General features: G+C 38.8%; 1 long non-coding RNA gene across 2 annotated transcripts; it reads right to left on the bottom strand.

The window, feature by feature from the left end:
• Positions 1-4,191: 4,191 nt before the first annotated feature.
• LOC130202402 (uncharacterized) lies at positions 4,192-6,049 on the bottom strand. 2 transcript variants are annotated; one of them, XR_008833361.1, is made up of 4 exons: positions 5,930-6,049; positions 4,960-5,092; positions 4,310-4,342; positions 4,192-4,206 (listed from the first exon to the last, which is right to left on the bottom strand). It is a non-coding gene; the product is annotated as an uncharacterized LOC130202402 (long non-coding RNA). The 2 variants fall into 2 exon arrangements; XR_008833360.1 differs by lacking the exon at positions 4,192-4,206 and having other exon boundaries at positions 4,215-4,342; positions 5,930-6,048.
• Between the last annotated feature and the right edge of the window lie 12,720 nt (positions 6,050-18,769).

Below are 18,769 nucleotides of genomic sequence, written 5' to 3' on the forward strand. Positions count from 1 at the left end.
GCTTACTAAGTAACTAAGTGAGTAAACTTTAACGTAACCCACTCTTGTAGAGCACATTGCTATCAACAGATAAGTTGATTAGACGTCGTTGCTCAGATAATTTTCTCTAAACGGTGTCACATGACAGCAGAGTTAGCAAGTCATCCGCTAGTTAGCTGGCTAACTCTTCTACGCTGTGATGGTTACAAAAGATTAGCCCAACGGAGGGCCGTTTCTTCCTCCTTCTAATAGTTCAGTTTATGAGTAACACGTCGATCCAGAATAGAAGGTGGTAATTTAAGGTTAGCAGAAGGCTAAGCTAAACTATTAACAACAGTCTTACGCTAAGCTAGGCTAACCACCTTTTGGCTTTAGCTCCGTACTTCATGCACAGTATTAGAGCGGCGTTGCTCTTTTTCCTCTATAATCTTTAAGCAAGAAAGTGAAAGAAAGAAATGTCAAACTGCTTCTTTAAGGTGGGGGACCCGCTTGGTAATCTTTACGGTGGCCAACATTGCGCTTTTGCCAAAAAATAAATGTGATTTTTTTTTAATTCGATTTTGATTTTGTTCATGTATTTTTAAAAAGTTGCATATCATTTCGGAATGAAACTCTCATAACAAGCAAGTCAGATGGCATCTCGGTGCAAAAACAAAACAGGAAAGAAGTAGCTCGCTTGCAGATCCATCAGCTTCCATCCCAAACTTCATCTATCGGAGAAAAAAAATATTTCAGAATGTAATGCTTTCAGGTCACATTTCACAAATAAAGACTTTCTTTCACACGTTTTAAACGAGTCCTGATTTACACCATATCCGACCGAGAGAATTCAATGATGCCGTGGAGCTCCTGTGGTTCCGTAATGACGCGACGGCGTGCGGCTGAGAAGCTGTACCCAAAACACTCACAACTTCCAAGAATAATGCATCGGACACAATCTTCCCCGTTTGACACGCACATCTGTCTTTAATCCAGATTTTAGAGAGCACTCTGGGCACATCTAATCCCCAAATAAACAAATCACGTCAGATTCGCCTATGCTACCACTACTTTCAAACATAATAAATTAATAAAAAAAGAAACGGCAACTGATCCCACGGCCGTGTCCTTGTTGTTCATTAATACATCTGCTCACTGACTCACGCTCTATGTCTGGCTCATCCTCGGGACGTCTGCTGTGGCTGGAAAGAAATGTTGTGTCTGGCATGAATTAATAAATATTTACACATATTTCTTTGAAAAGCCCCACCACAAAAAAAAGAAGAAGAGGAAACACGATATAAATAGTTTACAAATCCCTGTGTATCCAAAGCCGACAGCTTTGGGGTAGTTTGGTTGGATTCTGAACAGGAAGTAAAAATATCAGATTTGAACCGAGTGTGACCCAGAATTAATTTTTTTTGTCGACTTTTTTCCCCTTTTTTCTGCGTTTTAGCGATGACGAATCTCAGTTACAGGGTTTCCTCATGGGAGAATGTTTTTGGGACTGGGAATATCCGTTTCTATGCACCACAAATCTAATGAGAGTTAGAACCAAGAGCATGAAATATTTAAGGGCCATTGACGGAAATAGAGCGATGTAATCTGCAAGGTGTCATCTCCTCCGCTGTTAATATAATGGAAGTCTCCTCCTTGCTTGTTCATCCGTTGTATTTAATCAATTATTCTCTATATAATAAGACCATCTTTCAAGGTAATTGTTACCTGGATGTTCATAAAAGTCACAAAAGGTCAAACAAAGTTCACAACAAACTAATTTGGAGACAATTCATTGATTTTAACGGCCACTTCGGTGCAAACTCAACATATTACCACCTTGTGTAAATGATATGAGGCAGTGCATTGATTGGTATTGCACTTATTTTTTTAACAATAAACAATCCTAATTAAGCTGTAACATGCAGTATTTTATTTTTAACTAACTCACGAACTAACTAACAGGAAGTTCTCAGAGTGAACTCATTCTGAACTCTGCGTGTAACATGCCATGTGGTGTTCTGCTGACATCTACTGGTGGCTCTGAGGTACTGCGTCTAAATCCTCGTCTAATAACTGACACATGAATCATGAACAGCAGAGAGAAATGTTTTAAATATACATGTGAGGCGTTATCTTATTAAAAAATATGTATTAATTTCCAGAAACGAAGTCTGAACATTAATATAATCGTTTTATTTGAAGAGGGACAATGCACATTAATGAACACTTTAGACAGGTTATGTTTTCAGTGTAAATATGCCAGATTATAGCTTTGAGCTAATTTCCATCCGTAGTCCCTGACGTACAATATATAATAACATGACATTTGTAAAAATATTAAATACATGATATGTAAAAAGAGCAAGAGCAGCATACATGAGTATTTACCACATGGCAGTACAATATAGCAGCAGTGACATGTAAAGTGCAATACAAGATAAGATAAAAGTGCTACATAAAATGCAAGAGGAGAATATCCCTATGCTAAAGTGCATTTAGCGGTGATTGCACGTCTGTGTGTTTCTCAACCATTCTTTTAGTTGACCTTTAAAGCTGTTGAGGGTGGCACAATCCCGTATCTGAGTTGGGAGGCTATTCCACAATGAGCTTCCTTTAACGGAGAGGACATTTTGGCCAAAAGTGGTCCGTCTATGGGGGACTTCACAGTCTCCTCTGGTTTCTGACCTGGTGGAGCGTCCAGTGTTTTTTCTGTGGATGAACTCCCTAAGGGAGGGAGCCAGTCCATGTAAACATTTATAAATAAAACCCATACTTTTAAAAGACTTTAAATTGTCAAAACTCAGGAAATGGTGTTTCTCAAGGATAGTACAGTGGTGGTATGAATTAGGCTTTCTGTCAAACACCTTGATAGCCCTCTTGTACAGCTGTTGTATTGGTTTCAGGTTTGTGGCACAGGCAAACGACCAATTTGTAAAACAGTATTCAATGTGGGAAAAGATCATACAGTGGAGGTATGACTTTGCAGCATTGATGGTTAAGAAGGGTATAATTTGTTTAAAATTTTGCAGATTGAATTTTATGGTGTTGGAGATTTTTTAAATATGTTTTTTAAAATTCAAGTTTGAGTCTAGTATGACCCCAAGATACTTGAAGTGGGGGACTAGTTGTAGTTCTGCTCCGTTTAAAAACACATTTGATCCTTCGATTACGACTGGTCGTTTACTGAACATCATGCATACAGTTTTTTTTGCATTTAACTGTAAGCAAATGTTGTTCAGCCAGTGTTGGACCTTGTCCAAAGCATTTGAGAGACACAATGAGATCATTTCAGTATTTTTCACCTGTACAAAGATGACCGCATCATCGGCATACATTTGTACATTTAACTCAGGACATACATTAGGTAAGTCATTTATGTACAGTGAAAACAGTAATGGTCCAAGAATGGAACCTTGTGGAACCCCTACAGGGTTGACAAGGTATGGGGATTTGGCACCGTTGACCAAAACACTCTGTTTTCTGTTTGATAAATATGACTCAAACCACTGTATTGAGTCTGCTGAAAAGTTGAAATAAGTCAGCTTTGTCAGGAGCACTTGGTGGTCAACAGTGTCAAAAGCTTTCCTAGGGTTAGGGTCCTAAGATAATATTTTCTTTTATTAGTCCCGCAGTGGGGAGATTTACAGGATTACAGCAGCAATGGGGTAAAGTGAGCACAAGAGACATAATTAAAGCTGCAAGCAGCGTCGAACGGGTCCTCGCTCACCCGCGCCGGTCGGGGGAGCCGGCGCCGAGGAGCCGGCGCCGAGGACCAGGCGCGCGGTCGGACTCGACTGGCCGCGACTTGTAACGAGCACGACAAGTATGGGGCGGATCCGACAAGAGTCCAGTTCAGCCGCTAGGTGGCGCTTTAACTACGTGAACATATTCATGCGTCGTATCCCGACGTGAAGTATAGACCGCGTCATGTAAATTCGATGTAAAATGCATAAATGCTTGTCGCCTTGAGTTGTGCACTGACGTCTCAATTCAATTCAGTTTATTTGTATAGCCCATTTTCACAATTTACAAATTTGTCTCGAGTGCATTACAATCTGGACACAGACATCCCTGACCTTTGACCTCACATCGGATCAGGAAAACAGAGGAGTACTCACAATCTGACCCCGACCTCTCAAGGCATCACGTGTATGATTAGTTGGGCACAGTGCATCATCCAATCTCCATTTCAACCAAGCTGCTGAAGCAGACTGGTGTTAGCGAAACTTAGGAGTTCTTCAGCGTCATCTGGAAAACAAAATTGCAGAAACAATAATGGTGTCAATTGGTCTCTTCAAAAAGCAAATACTGGTATGATTCATAAACTTCAAAGCATAATAACATAACAAACGTGCGGCTGGACAATCCTCCTTAGTGCCACGTCCTATAAAGAAACAGAATAAACAAGAAAGTAACGGATTTGCTTTAAATAAAATTCAAATATTGTCATAATATTAATAATATTTATTTTTCGCTAACTTTAAATTGAATTCATTCGAAATCCGCATGGTGATATCTCATGAAAATAATTCTGGGCCTAGCTGAGGTCACCAATAACAAGACTGCAGTGTAATTTTTTAAAGAAAGTTACAGATTTGCTTTAAATAAAATTCAAATATTGTCATAATATTAATAATATTTATTTTTCGCTAACTTTAAATTGAATTCATTCGAAATCCGCATGGTGATATCTCATGAAAATAATTCTGGGCCTAGCTGAGGTCACCAATAACAAGACTGCAGTGTAATTTTTTTAAAGAAAGTTACAGATTTGCTTTAAATAAAATTCAAATATTGTCATAATATTAATAATATTTATTTTTCGCTAACTTTAAATTGAATTCATTCGAAATCCGCATGGTGATATCTCATGAAAATAATTCTGGGCCTAGCTGAGGTCACCAATAACAAGACTGCAGTGTAATTTTTTAAAGAAAGTTACAGATTTGCTAAAAAAAAAAATCAAATATTTTCATAATATTAATAATTAATACTGCGCACCATTACGATGACTGTGCAGTGGATGCACTGCTCTGAAGGAGGTCGGGCAGTCTTGGTCCTGTGCTGGTCCCAGTCCACAGGAACTGGGGGCAACCATGCTCATTATACTGCAGTCCAAACATCTCCATAGTGTCTGCAATAGAGATGAACAGCAGGACACGGAGGTTAGTACAGCAATCAACATCTGATGTGTGTCTATGTGCAGTGATTTTGATGAGCACACTTTACATCTCAATGTCAGATCCCCTTCTAGTCAGAATATGATTACACTATGTAAAAAACTTCATCACACTCTGGTTCTAACATTGCTGATGAAAGTATACAGATCTCGTAAACAATATACAGGTTAATAACACCAAATGGTATTAATATTCTTAAAGAGTAGGTAAATAATATTTACCATATACTCATTAAATTCTGAATTAAAATAAATGGCTCAAGAAGTAATCTTAAGCATCACTCCTAGTTTTAATAAGCTGCTGGTAGTTTAATCTCTAATAACACTTCATGTATGAATTGAGTATATGTTGTATGACAGCCGTAATATGCAAAGTAAACAGTAATTATTCTTTCAAATGGATGTGGAGCAGTTAAATAGCTACATGAATATTAACTGCATGCATCTTCAAGCTTCATCAGAACACATTTATAACGTGACGTGAATTCAAAGACACACCGTGACTCTGTTCAGAGTTTACCGTTCTTTCACTGCGGTTATGTAACGTAATATCCACAGTATTTATGTGTTCATGCCGACTGGCGAACAGGAGAAACCATTATATATTTGAATGGAGTGGCGTTAGCATGGAGCTCCTCGTGTAGCATAGCATTGAGTAACCTGTGACAATCACACACGGAGAAAGAGCACCGGATAAACACGGTGGATTTTACAGCGGTCATGTGAACAAGAGACTGCCATGACTAATTATCGTTGGATTGTAGTTCATTGTAATACATTTAAAATTCTTACCGTCTCAGACGGAGCAGACTGCAGACCAGGCCGCCAAAGCTGCAGTGTGATACTTCTTCTGCTCTAAACAGCGGTTTGCATCAATATATTTGGTGCATTACCGCCACCTGCTGGCCTGGAGTATCAGGCGTCAGCAGCGCTGTGTTATTGTTCGTCTGCTTCTTGATGTATAAAAGTGAGTTGCATCCATATATTTGGTGCATTTGACCTGCTCCTATATGAATTTTCCCCGGGGTTAACACAAATCTTCATTTAGCCTGTTCGGGAAATAAGACATTTTCACCCCCCCTACATGTTTTCACAGTGTTGGAACTTGTCCAAACAATGGACCCCATGGTTCATTTTTCTTTTCCAAATGGGATAATGCAATTTCATTTTTTTGGCACCCATGTAGCCTAATCTTTTTACCATTGCCCCTTTTGCCCCCTTGGGAAAAACACGGGGGGAGGGGGGTTTAAACGTGCAAAAAATCTGTCGGGTGTTATTAGGGGCACTTTGTTCTCTAAAAGTTAATTCAGCTGGGCCCAAAACCCTTGTTTTCAGGCTCCTAGGTCTAGATTTCTTTATAAGGGGATTTGGGAAATTCGGCCCCCCCGGATGGGAGGGGACAAACCCAAATTACTGCGGCGGTCACGGGTTTGGCACCTCACCGCCCACCGGCCCCGCCCTTTTCGGCCCTTTTTGCCCATTGAACAGGGGACATTTGGGGCCCTTTTCGTTAAGTCATTTCCCGGCACTGTTGGCTCACGAATTTTTGCTCGGCCGGCCGGTGGTATACGGCCTTGTTTGGATGTTTTTTTTTAGGGCGGGTGCTTATGGGGACTAAAGCCATTCTATAATGTAACCCTTTAAAAAAAAAATTCCCCAATGTCCACCTGACAAATTTAAAAAAAAACCCCAAACCCCTTTCCCCCCCTTTTACCCTAACGGGTTTTTTTGCTTTTTTTCTCGTTTTGGGCCCCTTTTGGGGGCCCATTGGGGGGGACATAAGGTTTAGGAAAAAGCTTAAGGGAAAAAGGGGTTGGGGCTTTAAAATCATATTTAATATAATTGGGGACTTAATATTTTCGGTTCTGTGATTCTTTGATTTTTCTTTTTTGGTAGGTCTTTTTTTTTCCGCTCGTTTTTTTTTAGGGGTCGAGGGCTTAAATAAATTCATTATTTGCCCTATTTTATTTTTATTCCGTACTTTTTTATTATCCAAAACTGCATTGTATTTTAAAGGAAATTTTCCCTGGGTTGTCCTACAACTCTTATTTAAAATAAGTGCTTTAACCCCCAATTTGGGGGCATATATTATTTAAAAATTTTTCCATTTTTTTTTTTTTATTTATTGAAAAGTTTGGGGGGAAAAAATTTTAAAAAATAAAAAGGGAAATAAATAAAAAAATATATTAAAAAAATTTTTTTTTTAATTTTCCAGGGGGAAAAAAAAGGGGGGGGGTTTAAAAAAATTGGCTAACATCTATTAAAAACATTAATAAAGATGAAAAAATATACACAATCAAATGATTCTATAATTTTTTAACCTTTTAATTTGTTCAGTTTTCCAATTGTTTTAAAATAAAATGGCAACTTGCTATGGGGGAGTAAATAATTTATCAAAGGGGGTTTTTTTAAAGGAGAAAATTTTATACTCTTAATTTAATTAAAATAAATTCAAGTTAAAACCTTTTGTTTTATAATTTAATCTAAAACACTTTGTTTTGGTATAGTGTATGACAGCCGTAATATGCTAAGTAACCAGTAATTATTCTTTCAAATGGATGTGGAGCAGTTAAATAGCTACATGAATATTAACAGCATACATCTTCAAGCTTCATCGGAGCACTTTTATCACGTGACGTGAATTCAAAGACACCTGACTCTGTTCAGAGTTTACCGTCCTTTCACCGCGGTTATGTAACGTAACATCCACAGTATTTATGTGTTCATGCCCACTGGCGAACAGGAGAAACCATTATATATTGATGGTCATAGCTAGAGCTAGAGCTCGCCGTTAGCAAGGTTGGGGTTTGCAGACCAGGAGAAGGCAGGATAAAGGGTGGATTTGCGGTCTGTGAAAAGAACTCTTCACGTTGTAGTTATGTTACATTTAAATTTGGGGCTAAGCCCTGCAAAGGGCAACTCTTATTTTTTCCCAAACATTTCATCAATATTTTTGGGGCATTCCCCAGGGCCGGGGTTCAGGGGAAACCCGTTTTTGGCCCCATATCATTCATAAATTATTTTGATACCGACCTGCTCAGATATGACGCTTTAGGTAAACTTATCTGAAATGAGATAGCTTGCACAAAATTGACAAACAATATTGCGACATCCGGTACAGTTTAGAGCATGGGCCCAAAGGGACTTTCTTTCCCATGGTGTTAATAGTCGTACCTGGTTTCTGAGGTCAAATAGCACGGCGTAATGGGCTGCCTAATTGAATATTGTAGGTGGCGCTATGGAGCAAATTACCATTGAGAATAAAATCCTATCTGGAATAATCTTTGATTCTAATAGTTTCCAAGGTATTTTCAGGTTAGTCCTAAACCTTGGTTGATCTAGAGTTTGGTTCAGCCCAATAGTAGAACAAGGTAAAATGTTTGGTACATATACAATTTGAGTGTGTTACAAATTTGACATCTGATTGACCGCAGAAAAAGCCTATCGTAAAGTGAATAATTTGGTTATTTTACTTCTCAATAGGTGATCAATAGTGTCCTGGAAGAAATGTGCTTGTTTCTTCTGTGAATTGTTCAGGCCTTGACTGGCATCACACATGATTTGCGTTAGTATTGGATGAGTTTAAGTATAGTTTACATAAAGAAATCACAGAAGAAAATTTTGGCAGTAAAACCGATTTCCACCGACGAAAAGTCCGTTTCACAGTGTTCATTATATCAACTTGAGATTCTATAAAACTGATTTTAGCGATTCTGTTGTTTGTGGAGAAATAATCGATGGGAAAAGTGGAAAAGGGAAATCAAGCAAAAACAAAAAGATAAAGCCAACTTTGGTGAATTATTGTACCCTACGGTTTAAATGCACGAAATTTGCTGTGAATGTCCAGGCACCATTCTGCACATATCCTGAAAGTCTGTTATTTTTCTCCCAATAGTGTTTTATGCTTCAACAGGACAGCTAAAATGTTCTTTGAATAGATCCTTACCAGACAAATTTAAAAGATGATAGATCTTAGATGATGTACTCCATATCATTATCTCCAATAGGTTTGGTTGAATTCCCGTATCGAAAGCCTCTGATTGTTTTACCAAAAAATATGGTGGAAATTAAGTGGTAGCTTAGTGCAACTTTTGTAGAGCAGGTCCAAGTGGACTGTGAAAAAACATAGTCATAAATATGAATAGTTGCAACCTAAAATTAAAATTTAAAAGAATTAAAATTACACCTTTTTAAAAATTTTTAGTAAACCCAAATTTATTAAATAAATGGTTTAACTCAGAACAACCCCCGGGGGAAAACCCGGGGTTTCTTTCTTCCCATTAAGCCAATGGGATACCCATACATGAAAAAACAAATTTAATTGCAAAAAACTAAACCCCCACAAATTTTCACTTAATTTTAATGAGATTAAAAATTAGAAAGGGACCCCAAAAGGGGAAAAGAAAGGAGAAAAAAATATAGAAAACCATTTTTTTCCCCTTTAAAAAAAATTTTTGTTTTTTCAAAGGGGGAAAAACCCCGGGTTGTTTTTTTCCCTGGTTTAAATTAATTAAAAAGGAAAAATTTTTCCTAAAAAAAACAAAAAAAAGAAAAAAAAGAAGTAGAAAAAAAAAGGGGGAAAAAAAGAGAAAAAAGAAGGGGGAAAAATTTTTTAAATTTAAAGGGCAAAAAATTTTGGGTTTTTTTAAACAGGGAAGGGTGGGAAAAAAAATTTAAATTTGGGAAAGGGTTTCCCCGGGGGGAAAAACCCAGAAAAAAAATTTTAAAAAAAATTTTTAAAAAGTTTTTAAAAAAAAAAGGGAAAAAATTTTAAATTAAAAAAAAAGGGAAAACCAAAAATGAAAAGAAAAAGCAATTTGGTAATTATTTAGCGCTACTACGTAAATTGCACGAAATTTTGTGAATTCCGGTATTCTGCCATATCCAGCTGTTATTTTTTCCCAATAGTGTTGAAGTTTGGGCTTAAAAACAGGCACCCTAATGTTTTGGGCTAATCATTTCAATGAATATTTGAAAAATGATCTTTTAAGTTTCCATGACAATTCAATGGTTTGGTTTGAATTACCTTTGGGTAAAAAACCCATTTTTCAAAAAAAATTGGGGTTAGAATAGGGGTGAGGGTCCGAGGGCTTTTTGAAAGAGAAAGGGCCGTGGCCCTTGAAAAAAACTAACACCCAACTCTGGGTGAGGCGGCAGGTCCATTTCCCGGTGGCGCTAGAGCCATTTTAAGCAAATTGAGTTGTTATCGAAATTTTCACCAAGCCGGGGAAATTGGAAGGTGAGTTTGGGAATGATACATTACCCAACGGGAATGTTTTAAAAAAAAGGAAATTAAACTGCAAGAATGGGTTCAAAGGGGGGAAGGCCGGGAAAAAATTTTTCCCGTTTTTTCTGTCACAATTTGATTGAGTCCATTTTTTCAGCCATAGGGCGCTAACACGTGAACATATTTCAGGTCGTGGCTTAACTGTAAAAAATTTAATGAGATTTAACGCTTGATTAAGTAAAAAAAGTGAGGGGAAAAGAAGTGGGATCTTTTAATTTAAAAGCTCTCCGGTTGCCAGACAACATATGTTTTTGGCGGAAGTTGAACCATTTGTGTTATCAAAAACAGAAACCGGGGATTTCCCTTTAACAAAAAGGAAAAAAAGGGCAAAAAAAAAGAAAAAAAAAGAAAAAAAAATTCTTTTAATTCTAAAAAAGGAGTCAAACAAATTAGGGTGAAATCATTACCAGGCTTAAAGTGCTTTTTTTTTATGGTGAATATGTAAAAAAAGTGATAAAAATGTTTTTTAAAATTAGGTGCAGACCAAATATTGGAATTTTACGGGCAGGGTTCATTTTTTCAAAAATTGGTTGACTTCTAATGGTAAAATTGTTCCTTAAAAGTTGTTTGGGCAAGGTTCAGGCCTTGCGGGCATCACATGTTTTTAAGTTTGGATGAGTTTAAGCAATAGTTTTAACAAAAATCACAGAAAGTAAAAATTATTGGCTTAAACTTAAAATTTCAAAAATCCGTTTTTTTCACAGTGTTCATTATTCAAGTCTTGAGATTCTATAAACTGATTTTAGCCGTTTCTGTTGGCGTTTTGGGGAAAATAATCGATGGAAAAGTAAAGGCCAAATCAAGCAAAAACAAAAAGAAAACGGCCAACTTTGGTGAATTATTGTAGCCTACGGTTCAAATTGCAAATTTGCTGTGAATGTTCAGGTCCATTCTGCACATATCCTGAAAGTCTGTTTTTTTTCCCAATAGTGTTAAAGTTATGAGCATTTAAAACAGGACAGCCCAAATTTTGTTGGGCCATAGATCCTTACCAAATGATATATTTGAAAAAGATGATAGATCTTAGATGATATAGTTCCATAATCATTTTTCCCCAATAGGTTTGGTTGAATTGGACCCGTATGTCGGACAAACGCCTCTGATGTGTTTTCACCAAAAAATATGGGAAAATTTAAGTAGGCGGAGCTTAGGTCCTGAAGTTTTTGTAGAGCAGGTCCAATGGACTTGGGAAAAAAAAGCTAGTCATTTGAACATACTGGGTGAGCCCGGTCAAATTCAGGTGGCGCTAGAGAGCAATTTTTGAAAGCCAATTTCCGTCGTGTCATCCGGCTATTTTCACCAAGCCTGAATTCCAAATTTGGTGAGTTTTGGGATATGATCACCCAATATCCCAATGTTCAAAATAAAAAGAAGAATTTAAAGCTAACAGCGCGGATCTCGCTCACCGGCCGGTAGGGCGAGGGCAACGGCCCTGGGAAACTCGGGGGACTTTAACAGCACAAGTTTGGGCGGATTCGACAAAGTCCAGTTCAGCCACTAGGTGGCGTTTAACTCGTAACATATTCATGGGTTCGGCGTAAGTATGAGCATGAAATTGATGTAAAATGCATAAATGCTTGTTAGTTTCCTGGCCAATAATCAGTTTAGATGCCTTCATTTTTTGATCTCGGGACCATCAATTTCTGGGACAGACATGACCTGATCCTCGTCAGAAAACAGAACTACAATTCCCGACACTCTAAAGGGATCATGTTATTAGTTACAGTCATCATCCAACCACACCAATGTCACGGGTTTAGATAATTCTTGCGACTAAAACATCATTTAAAATAATGGTCATGTCCTCAGCAGAATATCCTGATGATTCAAGGACTCTCAGTCCATAACAAAGGAATGGCATGCAACTCTTAGTTTCAATCCGATCATAACAGTAATAACAAGAAGTAACGATTTAGTTTAACTAAAATCAATATTTCAAATTAAATTGTATCGTAAACTACAATTATTCATGTAAATCATGGTGTTCTGAAAATATGTTGAGGCCTTGTAGGTAATATCCTCAGTGTTTTTTCTTTTTTTTTTTTTTTTTTTTTTTCTTTTTTTTTGTTTTTTTTTTTTTTTTTTTTTTCTTTTTTTTTTTTTTTTTTTTTTTTTTTTTTTTTTTTTTTTTAAGTCAAGCCTGATAATAATATACACCAACATTTGGGACATGTAGTTTATTTTCTGAGAATCCTTTATCGGTGGCTAGAGATAAGTCGTTAAAAAATGTCAAGTTTAAAGTAAGATAATATAATTAATAATTATACAACAAAATGTAAAAGACTGAGAGAATGCATTATCTCTCTAAGTTAGCTACAGTTCCATCTAGACTCACTGTCCTTCTTCATACTGAGTTACCAACATGTTCCATGCAACCTAAATCTTTTCCAGCTCGATTCTCTAGCTCCTGGCTGCTTCCAGAATCAGCTGTAATGTTTAACTCTTCAGCAACAGTTCGCTCAAATGCCAATTATAACTACGTATTGATGAGTCAAAGCATCTAGAACTTTGCTGCCTCTAATAGGAACTGCACATATAAATTTATAGATTTTACATCTTGTGCACTTGCTATCACGATGTTATTCTTCTCAGATAATTTTCACGGTGTCACATGCACAGTTGTCATCTGTAACTGCTATCTACATGTGTTAAAATTGCTACAAAGTTCTTCCTTTAATAGTACATTTTAAACATAGCATGTTGTTTGTTATTTAAATTGAACTGTAACTTTACGTCTTGCGCTTGAGCTAAATTTCAGCACCATGAAAACACGAATTGCGCTGCTGATTCCTACATTCTGCAGGGTGAGAAAGAATTCCTGTCTTAATGGACCAGTGTAACTGCCAGTAACAATGGCTTTGATATGGAAAAAAATGTTTATTTGTTCATTAATTTTAAAACAAAACAGCAACACCATACAGTATCAGAAAAAACAGGAAAGAACTCTGATCCACAACCTTCCCAACCACTTCGGAAAATTAAAGTCAAAACTCTGAACTTTCCTTAACCTTTTCAATGTTAAACGATTATTTCACCATATCGCCTTAAACAATAGGTTTATCGGAGATATTCAAAATCGCCAAGTTTTTTCGAAAGTCAGGATTCGTTTAACGCACATTGCTAATCCAGATTAGGCCTTTAAGATCTCACGTCAGATTCACTCATCATTTCCATATTATTCCTGACGATCCCGGCTTGGGACTTTCTAGACATGCCTATCCTTTTTGGCGAAATTTTCGGTTATTTTAAAACCCAGCCCGGTATAAAATAGTTCAACGTGATCCGACAGGCTCGGACTTTGACAAAAAAATAATAACAGACAATTTTTGTTTACTTTTTTTCTACGTTCTTCCTATGGAGATGTTGAAAATCCTTTTGAACTAAAGGTTCGACAGTTTGCTGTTAGAGATGAAGGTGACTACGGAAAAACTTTTGTATCCTATTACAATTATCCATAAATGCATCTAATAATGTTTGTGTCGTAATGTTAAACCTTGGCAATCGATTGGCACTTGCATCTTACCCCTGGTGTTGGTCTAAAAAGTATTGACTTTTTTCATACAATCTTCTTAAATGGTTTATTTACTATAGAAAACTAAGAGTCCAATGTATTCTAATTTAATATTTTTTTTAATCTAGGTGTGCTGTTAACTCACGAGAACATCAGAGAGAAGTTTAACATAAAATATAGAAAGAATCACAAATAAAGAACTATTACTGCAGAGTACAGCAGATTGCGGCTATAAATCAATACAGAAATAACAGAACATAATCATGGTCATCATTGTATGGTGATTACAAGTTCACGAGTTTTTATTCTGTTTAATGTAACATAAAATAAGGTTATATCATAAAATGTGTATGAAATCTTTAACTTAAATGTTTTGTCACATTAAGCGCCGGTTTTGATCATAAGAAAGCCTGCTCAAGCATAATCAGTCTGGACCGCGTCCTCAACATCAAAGGAGACTGGATTTCCCAATTCACAAAAAAACCCAATATTATTTAAGAAGGGTGTTTTGGGTTTGGGAGTTTGGAAAATTTGAATGTAACTTTTTTAAATATTTTTATTTACATTATTTGAAAAGCTCAGATGAGGGTAAAATGGTTTTCTTTTTTTTAAATTTTTAAAATTATTTAAATTAGGTGCTCAGTAAGACCCCAAAAAAGTATTAAAAATAGTGAGAAAACTTAGAAACCAAGCAAAACTTCAGTAAAAAAAGTCCCAAAAAAAAACCAGGGCTTTTACGAAGAAGCCAGGGGGGAAGATGGCTGTTTTCTTTAAAATAAAGTAAAAGAGTTCACAATGATCCCTTTTCCCAATGGTTCATATTGTAAAAAATTTGGGTTGAGTGTATTTTAGGCGGGTTGTAAACAAATACAACATTTTTTGGGTTCATAGGCTAAAAATTGTTTTCCTTTTTCACATTTGAAAACAAATTTTTTTTAACACATTAAATTTTTTTCCGGGTTCTAATTTGAAAGCTAAAATTTTTGCATTAAATTTGTTGGAAAAAAAAAAGCCTAAGTCAAATATTGGAGTCGTTTTTAAACCCCTAAATAAAATTTCGGATAAAAGGGGGGGTCAACGGGTCAAAAAGGTTTGGTAACAAAAAGAACCCCCCTTTTTTCAAAAGGAAAAAATTAGGGAATTTGTTTTTTAAATTTTGATTTTTCATGTTTTATTTCTGTTTCACTCCAAACTACATTTATAGTTAGACCCGGGTATAGGTTCAATCAAAATTTTTGAAAACGATAAAAAAAATTTAACTTCAAGTATGTTTTGGAAAATTTTTTTAAAGGGAAAACCTATAGATTAGAAACTTGCACAACCCCCTAACATAAAAGAAGATAAAGTCAAAAAGAAACTTTTCCCCATATTAAGATGCTGGAAAAGGTTTATTTGGCAAAAGGCCAAAAATTTTAGGGGCCAGAAAAAAAAGGCCCGCTGGGAAAAAATTTTACAAAAAAATTTTTTCCCCAACAAACCCCTAAAAGGGGCCCAAAGAGGAGAGGCCCCCATTAAAGTAAACATTTTAGAAAACCCCGGTAGTTAAGAATTAAAGGAACCAAATAAATTCCACCCTTTTACACTTTTCCTTTTTTTGGGAAAAGAAAAATTTTAAGGGCCCGGGGGGGAAAAAGAAAAATTTGTGGACCAACAGAAGCCTTGACAAAAAACCCCGCAATTTTTTTTAAAAAAGGGGGTTTTTTTCGGTACTTGTTCCTTTTTCTAAAAAAATTTTAAAAAATTCCCTGTTTTTTTAGAAAAGGGGTTTTTCCGTTCCCCAAAAAAAAAAAATTTTTCCGTTTTTAAACAAAATTTTCCCCTTTTTTAAAAAAAACTTTTTAAAATTGGTCATTTTTTTTTAAACAACCCTTTTTTTTTTTCCCCATGAATAAGGGTTCGGTGAAATTCAATTCTTAATTGTTTTTTGTTGCCCAAATTTTCAAAATTCAAATTTTTTGGGGGTCTTTCAATTTTCCTAGAACCCCGCCCAAAACCTACACGGGGAAAATAAAATAATCCTTCAAAAAAAAAAGAAACCTTTGGAAAAAAAAAAATTTCCAATGGAAATTCAAAGGGTTAAGGCAAAAGGCAGTAAGTTAAAAAATTAATAAAAAATACAGATATAATATTCGGGAAATTTTTGGCTTTTTTGAAATGTGTGTTGAAAATTTTTTTTTTTTCCAGGTGTCTTGTATAAAAAACAAATGGAAAAGGGGGGAATAGAAAAATTTTTTTGTCTGGGACAAAAATTTTCATTGATCATAACGGGGAACGTGAGGTCTTTGGCGAATAAGGCGGATGAGCTCGGCGCGCTGGTAATGACCGAGAGGGTCTTCCGTGAGAGCAGTCTCTTGTGTTTCACTGAGACGTGGCTGCACGCGGACTATCCGGATCACAGCGTCCGTGCCCGGCTTCAGGACTGTTCGGGCTGACAGAGACGCTACACAGAGCGGTAAGAAGAGGGGGGGCGGGATCGCTGTTTATGTGAATGAACGGTGGTGCCATCCGGACCATGTGTGCGTGAAGGAGCGCTTCTGTAGCCCGAACATTGAACTGTTGGCCGTGGGGATGCGCCCGTACTATTTGCCGAGAGAGTTCACGTCCGCCATTGTGGTTGTCGTATACGTGCCGCCATCAGCTGACGCTGAGGAAGCTGTGGACACCATCCACTCCACTGTGTCTGCTCTGCTGAATCATCAGCCTGGAGCATTCATGGCTATCACTGGTGACTTTAACCACACCACATTGGAAAAAGCTCTGCCAACCTTCCATCAATACATAGACTGCCCAACAAGGAACAATAAACTCTGGACTTGCTGTATGCTAATACTAAGGACGCATACAGCGCCACTGCCCTTCCCCTCGGCAGGTCTGATCATGACCTGGTCCGCTGACACCCAGGTATGTTCCTCTGGTGAAGAGGCTGCGGTGACCACCAGGACTGTGAGGAGGTGGTCTCTGGAGGCTAACGACGCTCTACAGGACTGCTTCGAGTCAACGGACTGGGATGTGCTGTGTGGACCGCACGGGGAGGACATCAACAGTATGACCGACTGCATCACGGAATACATCAAGTTCTGTGAACACACCACCATCCCATCACGGACTGTGCGCTGCTTCCCCAACAACAAGCCCTGGATCACCAGGGACCTGAAGGCGCTTAACATGAAGAAAGCGACTTACAGGTCTGGAGACAGGGATGAGCTGAGGAAAACCCAGCGCAACCTGAAGGTGAAGCTCAGGGAGGACAAGGACTCCTACAGGAGGAAGCTGGAGGCCAAACTCCAGCTGAACAACACAAGGGAGGTGTGGTCTGGCATGAAGCAGATAACTGGCTTCAAGGTGGAGGAGACAGCCAGGGGCTCCTGGAGAGGGCCAACGAGCTGAACTGTTTTTCAATAGGTTCAGTTCACAGCCTCCCGCCTCCTCCACATCACACCTCCCAAACACCTCCTCCCCCTCTGTCCCCCGCTGAGCTGCACATCCACCGAGCCCTCAATAACAATGGGCTCCTCCACCTCCCTCTCTCTGTGACGACTGACCAGGTGAGAAGACAGCTGGAGAAACTACACCAGCGCAGAGCTGAAGGTCCTGATGGCATCAGCCCCAGGGTCCTAAAGACCTGCGCCACCCAGCTGTCTGGTGTCCTGCAGCGCCTCTTCAACCTCAGCCTGAGGCTGGGGGAAGTCCCGTAGCTGTGGAAGACGACGTGCTGGGTCCCTGTCCCAAAGAAGTCAGCACCATCTGGCCTCAACGACTACCGACCGTCGCCCTCACCTCCCATGTGATGAAGGTGCTGGAGAGGCTGGTCTTGGCCCACCTCCGCCGCAGGTGAAATCATCGTTGGACCCTCTGCAATTTGCTTACCAGCCTCATGTGGGAGTGGGCGACGCCATCATCTACCTGCTGCAACGAGCTCAGTCGCACCTGGATGGAACCGATGTCTCTGTGGGAGTCACTTTTGACTTCTCCAGTGCATTTAACACCATCCAGCCACTGCTGCTGAGTGAGAAGCTGCGGTGGCAGTGTGGACGCGCCCACCATCTCCTGGATCACTGACTACCTCACAGGCAGACCACAGTTTGTCAGAATGGGCGTGTGCTGTCTGGAACGGTGGTCAGTGATGTTGAGCCCCACAGGAACTGTTCTGTCTCCTTCCTCTTCACCCTGTACACCAGTGACTTCCAGTACAACACGGAGTCATGCCATCTGCAGAAGTACTCTGATGATTCTGCAGTGGTCGGGTGTATTAGGGATGGACGGGAGGAGGAGTACAGGGCAGTGGTGAGTGACTTTGTAAAGTGGGCCGATGAGAACCACCTGCGGCTGAACGTGGCCAAGACCAGAGAGATGGTGGTGGACTTCAGGAGGAAGGCGACAGCTCCTACACCTCTGAGTGTCCTGGGAGTGGACGTGGACATGGTGGAGGAGTACAAGTACCTGGGCGTCTCCATCGACAGCCGACTGAACTGGAAGGCCAACATCAACGCTGTGTACAAGAACGTTTTGAGTCGTCTCTTTTTCCTGAGAAAGCTTCGATCCTTCAACGTGTGCAGCAAGATGCTGGAGTTATTCTACCAGTCGGTTGTCGCCAGTGTGCTGCACTTTGCCATTGTCTGCTGGGGGAGCAGCATCGGAGCCGGTGACACCAGCCGTCTTAACAAACTGGTTAGGAAGGCTGGCTCCATCATCGGCTGCCAGCTGGAGCACCTGGAACAGGTGGTGGAGAGGAGGTCGTTGAAGAAACTGGTGTCCATATTGGACAACCCGGACCACCCTCTCCACCACCTCCTACAGGGACAGAGGAGTACTTTCTCCAGACGTCTCCTCACGC

Source organism: Pseudoliparis swirei, chromosome 12, assembly GCF_029220125.1.
Source record: "Pseudoliparis swirei isolate HS2019 ecotype Mariana Trench chromosome 12, NWPU_hadal_v1, whole genome shotgun sequence".
NCBI lineage: Eukaryota > Metazoa > Chordata > Actinopteri > Perciformes > Liparidae > Pseudoliparis > Pseudoliparis swirei.